The 14,727-nt window shown below is 38.2% G+C and overlaps 1 protein-coding gene and 1 long non-coding RNA gene across 2 annotated transcripts in view; one reads left to right on the top strand and one right to left on the bottom strand.

Moving 5' to 3' along the window:
• Positions 1 to 14,727, top strand: part of LOC149678243 (xylosyl- and glucuronyltransferase LARGE2s-like) — a 126,011-nt gene that overhangs the window by 55,380 nt on the left and 55,904 nt on the right. The window lies entirely within an intron of this gene.
• Positions 6,818 to 7,356, bottom strand: LOC149678244 (uncharacterized). Its single transcript, XR_016366051.1, has 2 exons — positions 6,951 to 7,356; positions 6,818 to 6,858 (listed from the first exon to the last, which is right to left on the bottom strand). It is a non-coding gene; the product is annotated as an uncharacterized LOC149678244 (long non-coding RNA).

Below are 14,727 nucleotides of genomic sequence, written 5' to 3'. Positions count from 1 at the left end.
TTTAATCGTGGCCGCTTCCGCCAAGCAAGCTCCCCTAACTTTTAAGCCTTGGCTCGGTTCTCTAAGCCTTTTCCTTAACGAGAGGAAGGTAGTGAGGTGTCTCCGCCGCCGACAACCCATCCACCTACCGACGGGATAAATCTTCAAACGCCCGTAAATAATCGCGGGGAAAACGATGTGAAATTATCCGGAATAGATGATTGGCCAATTCCTTTTTTTTTTCTTAGCGCCCTCTTTGTAATTAAAGGCGACACTCTCTCGTTCCCCCCGCTCTTGTAAAACACTTTTCCCGCACCCCTTTCCTTCGTTCACCCGTCATTTTTGCGTAGTGTAACGTGACGTAACGTAGAAAGGAGCCAAGGCTTAAACGACTTTTAAAGAATGGAATATTTTCGGGTTTACGAAGGTTGTCTGTCACTCCGGTTTTTGGCGCGAAACCCATTAGAGGGAAATTAGTTCGCTATAGCTTAGCGTGGATGGGATCGAATGGAAATCATAAGCTTATATTCGATAAGTCTGACTCTAGTTGTGCTTCGTAATGCTGTGTTTTTGCTATAGATAAGAAAGGTTTATAGATAAGAACCAAAAGTATTCTTATGCATAGTTTAAAAGCAAGGAGGATTCATACCATTTGCACAAGGATACCATGCAACTTAGAGTGTAAAATAGCAGACGATTTTACGCTCTGAGTCGCTTGGTCTCCTTGTGTTAATGGTAGGAATTCTCCATGCCTGTAACCTATGTATAGTTCACAGTTACCTACCTTTGGCTGTAAAATGAGAAGTCAATGATTTTCCATTAAGCCTTTGAAAGTGCCATACCAGGCCTGGGTTTACAGGAATAATGGCGTTTCACCTACGTCCCTTCACCACTAACTCTCTCTCTATAACCGGCATGAAACTTATGACATATATCTTATGCTAACACCAATCTTCTTCCGCCAATCGTATCAACGTAAAGAGCTAATGTAGCAGTGTTATAATGACAGTTTACCTCGCCCTAAACTTATCTGAGTGGGCTACTACTACTACCGAAGATAGGCCCCGCCCACAATAGTCATACACATAGGCAATCATTAAATATTTATATTTACGGATTATTTCAACTTTCTGCAATTTTAAATAAGGCCTGTTTAATTAAGATATTATGAATTTTTAATGATTGGTAAACACACATCTCCTTTATTATCCCATGACATTGTTGAAGACAGGTGCCGCCCATAACGGTCATCCACATAGACCAAATATAACACAATTACTTTAGCCTGCTCATTTGAAATGCAAATTTAATCCAGAAATGACTCATACATTTCTTCAGCTTAGTACCTCATGATTTCCCCTTCGCAATTTTGAAGACAGGCCCCGCCCACAATGGTCATCCACATAGAAAAACAATGAACAAATATATTTTCGCTTAAATTAACGTTCTGCGTAATTTAAATGCGCATTTAAGTCAGAATTTACGCATTTGTAATGATTGGAATTAACCTTTATTATCCCTTGAAAATCTTCTTCTACTGAGCTTAATTCTTTTAAGGCTTTTTTGTAAGCGAAAATGCTATTAGGTAATAGTAAGACGCCTTGATTGTGACACGTTAATAGAGGAGTGTCTGACTCTGATCGTTCCTTCCACTCCCGGACGGCGTATGTACATGTACGTGTACGTGTAAAAGTTAGCGTCAAAATCCCTGACGCGTAGGCGTTCACCCTGTGCTAGCTCATAATGCACATCCTTCTTAATGAAACATTGTCAGATGAGACGAACGGAATCCCTTTCGCTATTATACCTCTACCTTTAGCCCTGATTAAAGGGCGGGTGAAGAAGAGGAAGATCAAGTGTTTTTATCGATTCTTCTACTTGAGGACATTTTCTTTTCAAACGATACAACTTTTGACTACTCAACTACATGGGTCAAAAGCTTGAGTCAACAGAAGTTGGTCGGTGATAAATTTTTAATTTGGTGATTTAACTTGCAATCCAACTTTTGTTCTTACGACACAACTTATTTACTCAACTCAAGTTGATTCATTTAATTGAGTCATTAAGTTGTATAGTCTGAAATGGCCTTAATTACAAGACCAATCTGCATAATGAAACATCCAATAAATACCAATGATGAATGATTTTAAAATTCAAATTATTTTTCAGATTTCATAGATATTTTGAAATTAGCACCTCCGACCAATCGCGTAACGCCCCGCCTTCTCGTTAACATAATTCTCGTGACATGCTACATGTCGAATGATATTTAGCACGAGATTAGATAACAATTGTGACGATCATGGCGCGAGACATAGAGCCTGCCAATTAGGAAGTTTTGTTAACAAGAATGCAGGGCGATACGTGATTGGTCGGAGGTGTTTTAATATACAGATTAGTCTTATACTTAATCAGTAGAAAAATCTATAACAAAATCAGTTTATTTTCCTTTTCACCCTCCCTTTAAGTCCTTAATTCATAATCTATATTCTGTAATATGTATCTCTGGTATCAAGGAGGTTATAAAGAAGGGGAGTTGAAACTAGCAACATTGGCAAGGCATTTTCTTTTAGCTCTTGCTTTTAGTTTTTATTCAATTCCCATAATATCCGGTTCACCATATTTCAACCAATAAGAGGGCAGAGAAAAATAAAGATGCGCGCGCACCGGAAGCTTAGAGGAAAAATTTCAAAGCGAAAACACTCCAGCCTAGCCTTATACTCCCCCTTTTTGTAGCCTCTTTGCTGGTATAACGTTCAGATTATTTACTTGAATCCGTTCTTGCTTGCTTCAACTGTTATTTCTACCTCAGCTCTTTTAAACACTATCCTTTTAATTCCACCTGTATTTAAACAATATCTCAGGTGTGTGTTATATATATATCAACCTTTTTGCTCGACGCCTGTCTTAATTAGTTACAGTTCAAAGCAGCCCGGCCGCTTCTTAAAGAACGTCTTAATCAAATATCCAGGAGTGAAATTATTTTTCTCTCTCTCTAGTGTTATAAGAAACGTTTTAAATTTTTCTTCATTTTTTTCTTTCTATTCTTTCTTTTATTACACATGCAAAGAATTTCTTTAAAGAAAAAATTCTCCGGAACAAAAGATTCAGCTGGATAGGAGGGGGGGTGAAATGGGGGGGGGGTTACTTTCTTTATATTCTCTTTACGCGTGTCAAAGCGTACAAAGGATTCGTGATTCCCGCCGACGATTCGCCTAAATTCAAACCCCCTGTATCACAGGCTTCAAACAGCCAAGAGAAAATAAACAAGTTGGGTGGATGGTATGAGAGTTTAGTTTCGCTCAGAAATGACTAGAATGTCCGGGATTGTATTAACTGACGCGATAAATAGTTATGGTGAATCTTAAAATTTATCGTACCCGTTTGGTTTATTATAATTTACAATTTTTTTGAATTAAATTGTGTTTGTAGTGTGAGACATAACTTTCAGTGAATGTTTATGATTACCCTCGTTTTGTGAGGTACCAAACCTAGCAGCCCACTTCCTCCTAAAATTATTACTTCATCAGGTTTTGTACTACTATTACAACAACTTCTACTGCGGTACTACCACTACTATTACTACTAACGCTACTACTACTACTACTTCTACAACAACAACTATTTATAATAATACTAATACTACACTGCTACTACAACTATTAATAATACTAGTACTACAAATACTACTAATACAACTACTAACACTATAAGAAACGTGAATATATTATCTTCTCATTGCATTTTTGTTCTAACTAAAAGCGAATTAAGACTGTGGAGTGTACTAGTGTTGATAGTCAACTACTACTACCACGGCCTCAACTACTACTATTATATTGGAACTAAAAAGATAATTTAAGAGACTGTGTAATACGGAGTGTATATATCTTTTGTACTACAACAACCTCTACTACTACTACAAGAATCGTCATTACATTAGCTTCCCATACGGTTTTTCGGTGGAGATAAAAGCGTATTCCACGAGACTGTATAAAACGGGGTGTAGAAAGCTGGCACGGAAAGAGAGGTGAATAATTTGCATTCATTAGGGTCACTTCTTCTTCTTCTTGGGAGAGCGAGCGAGCAAAGCTTAGGGACGGAGTGAGTTTGAGCGCAGCAGCTCGCGGGCTGAAAATGGGGCCAGACGAGAGAGAGCGAGAGAGAATATAGAAAGGTGCTCGCCAAAAAAAGAGCTATTCGCGTTTTCCAGAAGGGTTAACAAAAGTCCGTAATGCTGAGTAAACAAAACCCCCTCGTCTTCTTTCTCTTTCAAACCCCTTTTCATCAAAACACTGTTTGAAGTTTGCTATCGTCTCTATGCCCTAAAAATTTATCCTTTCCTCTCAAATGCATCGCAAACGAAGCCTGGGTGCTTATGTAATCGAACTTAATGTCGTAGTTCCATCATGGATATGTATTATGGATTACCATCTCTCATTTACGTTCCACGAGGCTTCGAGAGAAAATATGACTAGCAACCCCCCCCCCTTTCCAAGCAATTTTGAGTTAAAGGGAAATTCGTCCGTTTTTCTCTCTTTGCGCATGGGTGAAATTTTAAACCCACCAATCAGGATTCTCCGGAGAGATATAGTTCCTTTCCCCATGTGACCTAGCTCATTCGGCCTTGAATGATTTACAGCAGAATTACCTCCGCGAGTGGCCCGCTTTTTGGCCTAGTTGGTAATCCATAATACGTAAATATTTATACATATCCATGGTTTCATGAACTACACATAACCATTTCAATATCGTTTAGTTTAGTCTTTAGAAATGAACTACAGTATAAACCACCTTAAATGATGCAGTGGTTTTAGGCATTAAGTTCTTTCAATATTCACAAGAGTTTTGATGTTTTTAGTTTGGTTTCGTTCATTACATATGGCTTAGTTTAGCAGTAGGTTAGATGAGCATTTAAAAGCATTTCAAAAGGTAAACATAATGATTTTTGTTTATCGATTCTCTACTAATTTTGAGACCAATCTGCATAGTGAAACATTAAAGGAATACCCATAACGAATGATTTTAAAATTCTAAACTTAGTTTGAGATTTCATAGGTAATTTTAGATTAGCACCTTCGACCAATCACGTAACGCTATGCCTTCGTGTAAAGAAAATTCTCGTGGCACGCTCTATATCTCGCCTGTCACATCGCGTGCAATTTTTATCAAATCTCGTGCTAAATTAGAATTTCATTCGACACGCTAATTTGCTATTATTTTTCTATTTATGAGTTTGTTATGTTAATTCTTATTAAAATTTCAACCAGATAGGTCTAGGTACATGTACATACTGTACATATTTTTACTATTATCTTGTCTTTGCTATCTTGTTTTCCTAGTAACTGAAATTTCTTTTCTTTTTTTATATAAATTTTTCATCTTTTCGTGAAAAGATTCTTGAAATTATTACTGTGAACTTAATTTTAAAAAGAAAATTTTTAAAAATATAAATTTTTTTTTGCTTTTTTCTTCTTGGTTCAAAGCTCTATTGAAATTTTCTTCGAAGAGTCTTAAAAACTCCCGCTATCTCGCGCCAAAAGTTGATACAGTCCTTTATCGAAGGGGTCGGATATTTTTACCCTTTTTTTTTAAATTTAAAATCGGTGACTAAAACCTTATTTGAATATCAAACTGGAAACCAAATTATTACGTATTCTGAAGAATGGAATACTATTTTAAAAAAAAAATTTTTGGTGAAGTATCCGACACCACGAACCCCTAAAAAGTCAACTCCTTGGTTCACTATCTTTCATAGCACAGCTTTTAAAAGTGCAAGATGAATTTTTGGAAATCTTAAAGTTAAAAAAGAAATTCTTTTATATCTTATTTTATATTTGTCCTATGATTTGTTTACTTACAAACTTTAAATAAACTTTTCAGTATAAAATCGAGTCAGTCTTTTAACAACTTCGTTCGTTCCATAAACATTTTTTCATTAAGATTTCAAATATCGTTAGTTGTAAGATAAGGCATTCTTCAAATAAGATATTTGCAATTTTGTTTTTATTTGATTTTATCTTACTTATAATTCGGTATATTTAAATAATATTAGCATATATTTAAATATTAAAAGTGTAGGAATTAAATATCGCCTTCAGATTCAGGAGTAAATTACGGGAAGGAGTATACAGTCTGTTTCTGATAAGTTTGCATTAAATTACAGGGATCAATGTGTTGTTTGGGTCAAACTATGAACTGAAATGTGTCAAAGAACATGGGATGTACAACATTGATTTTCCCCCAAAACAAGGAAATATTTGGAGTTAGACATGTTTTGAAGTAGAGAGGGTTGGAGTGGGAACCCCCACATCAATAGTCTTCAAACTAGGAACGCTACTCTACCTTTATCTAGATGTGTACCCTTGAAGGAGAGAGGGATGGAGTGGTAATTTCCATACCTATAACGTTGCCTCTGTGCCCCCACGGCACCGAAGTCCTCCCAGCATCCTTAGTGGCGTTTTGGTAGGGGTCATACAGTACGGAATCGTATGGGACGCCCCCTGTGTATTAAAAATAGAAGCTAGGTCTCATACAAATACAATGGCGCTACGCGGCAGCGCTGACCAATCGCCTACTGAAGGGTAGCATCGTGCACGAGGTACACCAGAGTTACGGTGCATTCCGCAAGTCACCCATCATTTTTACCACTCCATCTTACCACGGAGCTTCTATTAACAGGGAGAGGAAACTTCCTTCCCCTCAAGTACTGTAAAGGCCCTTAGGAAACGTAGACACTATTTGTCCATAAAAAGGGGCACATTTTTAATCCCCCCCTCGGTTTTCACTGGTAAAAAATTGGAGCCTAGGTAAACAACAAAGATGGCCGCCTTCACTCGTTCGTAGAAAGACATAAGCCTCGGACTTTTTAATGTTTAATTCCTATAATAATTGGTACAATTTTAAAAATTAAAATGGATTGCGATTACAATCAGTTAGTTTGTAAAAAGGGGAAGAAGAATAAATGTGTTTACGGAAGCTGTAGAAGCGATTCACGATATAAATCGTCCTTTTATGGCCAGGAATTAAAGTTTATAGTCCGTACCTTTTTAGTCTTAGCAGGGAGAGAGGCTTTTGTCTCCATTTGTATAGTCACAAAACCTTTATTTTCAACATAATCACGGAGCTTAATATAATCTGGATTTGTTCAGAGCACAACGGAGCTACACGACCACGTTCAACGTCTTCAAACTTTCAACGGCGGTCGGTAAGCCTTGTCTACAAGCGTTCCTCCAACTTCCTTACGACAAGAAAATGACGTCAGACTTTGTTTACTTCGGCTCAGTGTGCGCGCGAGGAATGAAAACGGTGCGCAGAACCGAGGTACGCTAAGAGCGAGGGGGAAGAGACCGAGTTTCCTCTCCCTGTAATAGAAGCTCCGTGATCTTACCTCAATTCTCCCTGGACACATCAGCCTTCAATAGTCTTCAAACTAAGAACGATAATAAACCTTCATCTAGAAGAAGTGTACCATGTGTACGCTGGTCAATCAATGCAACTAAATGTTGTAGACTCCGTGTTTTTCGACACATTCTATACCCAGGTTGACCTAAAGAATATGTACCATTTAATTTATGGTAGACTTATCAAAACAACAAAGAAATCTCTACCAGTTTTTTTTTATACCCACTATAGGGCTTACTTATAAGATCCATGGTCTAGGATACGTGAATCCAATTACATTTTTTTGTTCGTTCGTCTTGACCTTTGACACAATCAGAAGAAATCAGCCTGTTATTTCCCGTATATAGGTCTATAATAATACTTATATATCAGTTTCTTCGGGGCTATCCGGAACTGTCAGGGCGCGTCCGGGATTTGGTGAAATTGCACAACGAACCGAATTTCTTACCCCCTTCCACCAAGCTCCGGATATCAGAGTATATACGTCACAGTTCCCAAATATGAGTGTGATCCCAGCGTTACTTGAAGTAATGGTTATAGGAAATTGGATTAAGATCTGCTGCTAAAATGGATTACAGATCATATTATGTTAAACCGAAGCCTGGGAAATGCAATGTTTTATCATCCGTGTAATATATTGCTATTATCAGAAGTATATATCACTTCTCTTTTTGAGAGAAGTGTACTGAACAAAGCGGGGACTGTAATTGTAACTTGATTCGTCCCAACATCTTTTTATATTTGGAGTGCACAAGGTTACTAAACCGAATCACATACGCGATAAATAGTTCCCTACTCATCATTACTCTATTTGCGCTGCTTAACTATTTGCCAAGGCGCATGCGCTTATCTGTTTTTGTCCCAGCCACGTCAAAACAATCAAGGTTTGTGGGTTGATTGATTACTGAGGATTTAGTACCACCAAACAGTTATAGAATTCACCCTAACTTGGTGCGATAGTTACCCATCTGAAGTTTGATGAGCGGGTGACCAAACATAAATGGTGCCATGAGCCCGGGAAGAATCATGAACATCACATAACTAAAGTATTAAGAGGATACAGAGTGTCATCCTTCTTCTATTATCCCCTTCTGATATTAGTGAAATCTGTTGAAACTCTAGAACATCATTCCTTCAAGAAACGTGATTAAGATTTCTGGGCGCCATTTTTCAAGATGGCAAATGATTGCAAAAATCTTCCTTGGTACGTTCCTACTACATAAGAGTAAAGTCCCTGAAAAATGTCAGCCTTCTATAGGTGAAGCTGTTTGTACTGTTGTAACATTTCATCTGTCATTCAGGGCAGGACATCTGGATGAATATTAACACCATAAACTCGTTAGTCAAATCCTTCCAGCAGCGCCTTAGAAAGTTGATAAGTACCTTTAACAATTGTTTCAAAGAACCCTTGGTGCTGGCCGGTCTACCCATGCACTCTTGCGTACTTATAAAGGGATCTCCTGGCTCAATCCCCGTTTCTGATTTTTATCGAACGTCGATTTCGTTCAGTATCTCTAGACTCGTACACTAGAGGTAGCTTTTTTATCTTGGGTATCCAGAAGAAAAGGGGACAACTTTGGAAATGGAGACAGGGAGAGAGAGCTAGAGCTAGAGGACATCTAGCACTTGGACTCTTTAGAACCCAACGAACCGTGAATTACGAATCAGATTCGCTAGTGGAACTCTGAGTTACTGAGTCCCGTCCCGAGCCACTCACCTCACTCTGTTGTAGAAATAAGTCTCTCTCTCCATCTTTAAACAGTGAAAGGTTCCTGGTATTAGAGATATAATCGCGTTACTACTGCAATTAACATCAACGTGGTGGTATTTAATTAATTTAATTATAATATCCTGATTCTTTTTTATTTTGCTAAAAGGATTAATTTGTTTGTGGCGGAGAATGCAACACTTACCATTTTTAATTTTTACTGATTTATAATGATAAAATAATATAGTGGACTAGTAACTTTGATGCCCTACCTAAGGTAAAGTCTTTGGTTTCCACCCATCCGACTTAACCCTGACCCTATTGAAGCAGACGATACTGCAACCCTCATTTTAGTGACCGCGAAAACAAAAACGTGCGATGTCGCGTGGTGTAGTGACTACTAATTAGTTACTTATTGCGGGTTGTAATTGAAAAATGATTGTTAGACTTAAGACCTCAACTCCTGTTTGGGGGTTATAATACTCATTGACGTACAAGCTTGGAGAAGTGAGGTGAAACGGAGTAGCAATGTTGGTGGGCCATGTGCAACAATGAAAGTACCCAGAGTACCTCTTGCACGCCCCTACCGTTGCTAGGGCATTGTTAAGTGCTGCCACCTAGCTCCATTTAAAAAGTGATGCTAGAGATCGGAATAATTAGCTTCTATTTTTAAGTCACAGGGGGCACTGTCGACTTTCATGTACCACGTACGACCCTACCAAAACTCCACCGAGTATGCTGGGACGACTTCCTTGCCATTGATGGGGATATAGAGGCAAGGTTATGGCATAAGTTCATAAGATATGTTCTTGCATAAGTTTGTCACTGGTAACTTAGAAACTGGAGCTTGTCATGAAGTGATTGAAGTAGGTCATAGATTTAGGGTAAAGCGAGGGACGCCTGGTGAGGCGCTGTCAAAGGCTTAGTAATACACACTAAATACGACCTAGATGGAAGTCCTGCATTCAAAATTAACCACCGAGTGTGGCCAATCAATTCTCGCTTCGGTCGTTCTCAAACTAGTTATCTCGAGCTGTAAGTCTCTAGCATTACGAAGTATAGCAAGTGGCATATTTCTACTCTGTCGCACCACTTTCCTCCAAGGTATCTGTACAAGTACAGGTTTTTCGGTTAGTCCAACAACGATGCTATCTTATATAATACAAAGACTCAAGGTTGATGACAATGACGTGTAGTTTTTTAAATGGTTACGTGCTGGTGGACGTGCCTTCACCGGGGAGGTCCGTCCGTGATTCGATCTGGGCGGTATTTAGTCGTCTATCGGATCTCGAGGAAGGATTAATTTCTCATTAGTCAAACTGGGAGCCAGTAGCTTCGGTAGCCCCGAATGGTTGAAGGCTCAGATGGAGTAGAGCTTGGGTGTTCCGTGCGAGGCCCGGCCGGTGGTGTTATAGGTTGATCTATCGGGTGGAATGGCTTTATCATTCTTATCTCAATCTCCAAAATACTCCTCCCGTTTTCCGAGGATCCTCTCTCTCTGATCGATTTCGAGTCAGCTATAGCTTGCAGAGGAACCAGCGGCTACTTCCTCCGTTGCCTGGAACTAAAACTGGGAAGAAGATTCTTAGACGTATTTTTTGAAGGAGAGTGCATCATTTCGAGTTGCAATATGTTTTCTAAGAATTGTGTTTGGGCTAGTTCAGTATTGTTTCCACGTTTATTATCTGAGTAAAAATCACAATATGTCAACCTTCATGTCATAAAATCTCATGTCAAAATCTAAAGATCACGGAATGTCAGCCTAAAATGTCATAATTTCAAAATCTCGAAATACTCTTTGAATCTCGGAATTTTATTACTAAACTTTGAAATCTACTGCAAAGTTTAAAAATTTGCCACTAAAACCCGAAATAAAATTAAAAACAATCTTGAAAACTCATCTTCTTGAAAATCTTGAAATCTCATTAAAAATTCTTGGAATCTCCTTAAAAAAATCTTGAAATCACCTTGAAAATCTAAAACTCTCGAACAAGATGTCAAAATTTTTAATATCTCAGTCAATGAAAACCTCATAATCTTGAAATGTCTAAATGCCGAACATCCAACCCATATTGAGAGAAATTGGAACTATGCGCCAACTAAACTTACACGACGTAAAATTGCCTGATGGTTGAGACTGATTCGAATCCAAAGACAAATGAATCAACGTCCTTTCTTACTTTAGTCCAAGAGATGAAACCCATGGTCAGACCAGCAAGCAACTAGATTACGGAATGCGCCTCTCTGGTAACCGATTGTACCGCTCCTAAACTTGTAGTCTGCGGCCACATTCTATCGGATCTCCGAGAACGCTCCAATTTGACCCGCAATTAGCCGCCTCGTGGTATCCCCAATTTTAAATAATTGATGTCTAACTGATGTCCTTATTTATTTACAAAAACAAATGAAGATATTACCACCCCATCCTTCTCTCTCCTCGAAGCTATAATTACTATGTTTGGAAAGAACAGTTCACCCTGTATTTTGTTATCCAATGACAAAGAGGCAATTATTATGAATCACGTGTGCAAATATTTGCGTTTATACTGCAGACCTTGACTCACGCGATTTTCGCCTACTATAGATTACTTTCCTTTATTACTATATTTGCTTTTGCTAGTATCAAGAACACCATAAGTTTATAAGTTATGTTCCATAAGTATGACACTCGTAATGCTAGAGACAGCTCGAGCTAGTTCAAGAACGACGGAAGCGAGAATTGAAGTCCTACACTCTGTGGTTAATTTTGCGGGACTTCCATCTAGGTCCTATTAGTCTGCATTACTAAGCCCCCTTTGACATCAGCGCCTCACCAGGCGTCGCTTACTCGCTTTACCCCGAATCTATGACCTACCTACGTTACTTCATGACAAACTCCAGTTTCTAAGTTACCAGTGACAAACTTATGGCCAGCATATCTTATGACCTATCTCATTCACTTCATGATAAGCTCCAGTTTCTAAGTTACCAGTGACAAAATTATGGAACGGAACATATCTTATGACCTACCTCATTCATTTCATGACAAGCTCCAGTTTCTAAGTTACCAGTGACAAACTTGTGGTCAACATATCTTATGACCTACCTCAATCACTTCATGACAAGCTCCAGTTTCTAAGTTACGAGTGACAAACTTGTGGTCAACATATCTTATGACCTACCTCATTCACTTCAAAATTACAAGCTCCAGTTTCTAAGTTACCAGTGACAAACTTATTATGGAACATATCTTATGAACTTATGGTGGGGGTCTTTTGGTATCCATGGTCGTCTCTAAGGCGATTATAGCAGAGAGGGGATTTCTTATTACGGCCCGGGAGCAGGCTTATCCCGGTGCAGGATCCGACTTTGCCTTCTGTTTTTGTGGCCAAGATAAGCAGCGAACCAGGGAAGATTATTTGCTTTTCGTTGATGCGTATTATATTTGTCTTCATGGCTGTAGCTTCTTTACTTCTTCCTAAGTTTTTCCTTTCCTTAGGTTTTTTCGTTTCGTTCCTTTCAAGGAGAATTAATTCAACCGCAAGGCACTTTAAATAATGAAGAATATCAAAAATGCTACGGAATAATCAACATTTATACATAACAAGTTGGGAAACCAAAATAAACCTCTCCGAGTCGAGACGCAATTAAGTTAAAGTGGTTTTTCTTGAATAATTAAATAGATATAATTAATATTAATTATTTTAATCGTCAGAAATTTGCATTCGTTCCAGTTAAATCGTTTTAAGAAACTTTATTCCGAAAATCATTTTAAACATAGCTATTGTTGACGTTTGAATTCAAGTGTATGCCTCTAATAATGTTCACAAATTTAGGGTATATAAGGCGGTTGATTCACGAAAAATGATAAGAAAAGCCGCTATTACGTCACGTGAACCTGCGGTGGAAGCCCTGCCATTGGGACTCTGGGAGGCTAGACGTTTCTCGTAACCAAGCCGATCGCCGCGCGTACATCTTAACCCTAACTATGATAATGGAGTAGAAGCCAAAAATTGCTTTCTGCTAGCACGTTTGCACCAATTTCCCAACTGCGAACGCAGTGTGGTATTTTCTTCTCTGCCTTGATTAATGAATGGTCTATTAAGCTTCGGCATTAAGATCTCAACTGAACTTACTGACGATACTATTTTATCGTTTGTTTAGCTAATATGTTTTTATTTACTCATGAGCTCGTGCGTGTACATACTTTGACATTTTACATTGCTTTGCGTAATTGCTTGGAGGCAGATCACGTGGGAATGTTTTATAAATAATAGCCAATAGGAGTAGAGGAACTTTTGCTCTGAGAATCTAGGATATGTTTGGCATTTTGATTCGAGTAGAGTTTTATCAAGAGCGAATCGATGAGGAGTGTAAAACTCGTCCGAACTTGACAATTCCATGGGGCGGTAAAAATTGTGCAAGACCTGTTACAACCAATTTACACCTCAAGTTCATCCTACTGTTCAGGAGTGTATGTAGTCCTTCCTCATTTACTGATCCCTGTCCTTATAAAGTTTAGTACTCCTTGTGATTTACTTCTGGTTGGTTGTTTGTATCGTAATCACTCCCTTTCTAATCGTCGTTGGTATTTAACCGTGTCACTTGTCACAAAGGCGGAAGGTACGTTGCGTATCTTATTGTAAATAGTGCTTAGGGTCATGTGATATGGGAAATTACTCCATATTCGGTTCTGATTTCACTTTCCAGTGGATAAAAGGCTTAGGAATTAGAGATGTTTGGTGTAAGACGTGTAATGTTATATTGGGACATACCCTTAGCGACATGCCAAGTTTTTATCCCTTGACGTTATTACTTAGAATGGTATTTCTTTTTTATGCTTAGAGACTAAATATAACAAGAAACATTAGGTTATAATGTAATATATCTACGTGTGGTTAGTATGAGTATGAATATTAGCAAATAATGATTTACCCCAAATAATCAGGGTGATTCTGTGAAAGGTTTATCCTAAATTATGTGGCGTGTTCTTTGGGCGATTTTGAGTTGAAAATATTCTGTGACATTTTGATCTAAGGACTACCGTGTTCAAGTTGTGTTTTCAGTGTTTTATGGAATACCCCTTAATTGAATTAGGATGGTTTTTCAGTTTCTTAATTATATTTGAGGAGTCATTCGTAAAACACTCCAATCTTAACTCGAAAACTATAGCTCGGACGATAAAATGTCATAGAACAATATCAACTCAGAATCTTTCAAAGAACATCCCCCCCCCTAATTTCTGACGAAGATTTCATAAACACCCAGTATTTTGAGTCGAAAATGTTCCATGAGATTTCAACAAGCAGTTATTACTCGCAAACCTTATTTTCGTGGACACTACCTTCACAGACACACAAACTCAAGGCCGCCAGAAACCCTGCTTCCATAACCTGCAGTTTATATAATCAAACGTAGATATAAAAGACTCTCAAACCTTATTTTCGTGTACACAATCTGCACAGACACACAGACTCAAGGCCACCAGAAACCCTGTTTCCATAAACTGCATGTTATGTAATGAAACGTAGATATAAAAGACAAACAAACCCGAGAGGCGTTTACGAACTTTGCAGACACCCATCATCAATGGAGAGAAGGAATTTATTTTCTTTCTTAACTTTGGCCTATTATGAATTTGCCAGTCGATTAGGCCTAAC

Source organism: Phalangium opilio, unplaced genomic scaffold, assembly GCF_054372755.1.
Source record: "Phalangium opilio isolate 3A_F unplaced genomic scaffold, DU_Popi_V2 ptg000042l_1, whole genome shotgun sequence".
NCBI classification, from domain to species: Eukaryota; Metazoa; Arthropoda; class Arachnida; order Opiliones; family Phalangiidae; genus Phalangium; species Phalangium opilio.
The sequence above is the reverse complement of the archived record's forward strand: the minus strand, read 5'-3'. Positions and strand labels throughout refer to the sequence as shown.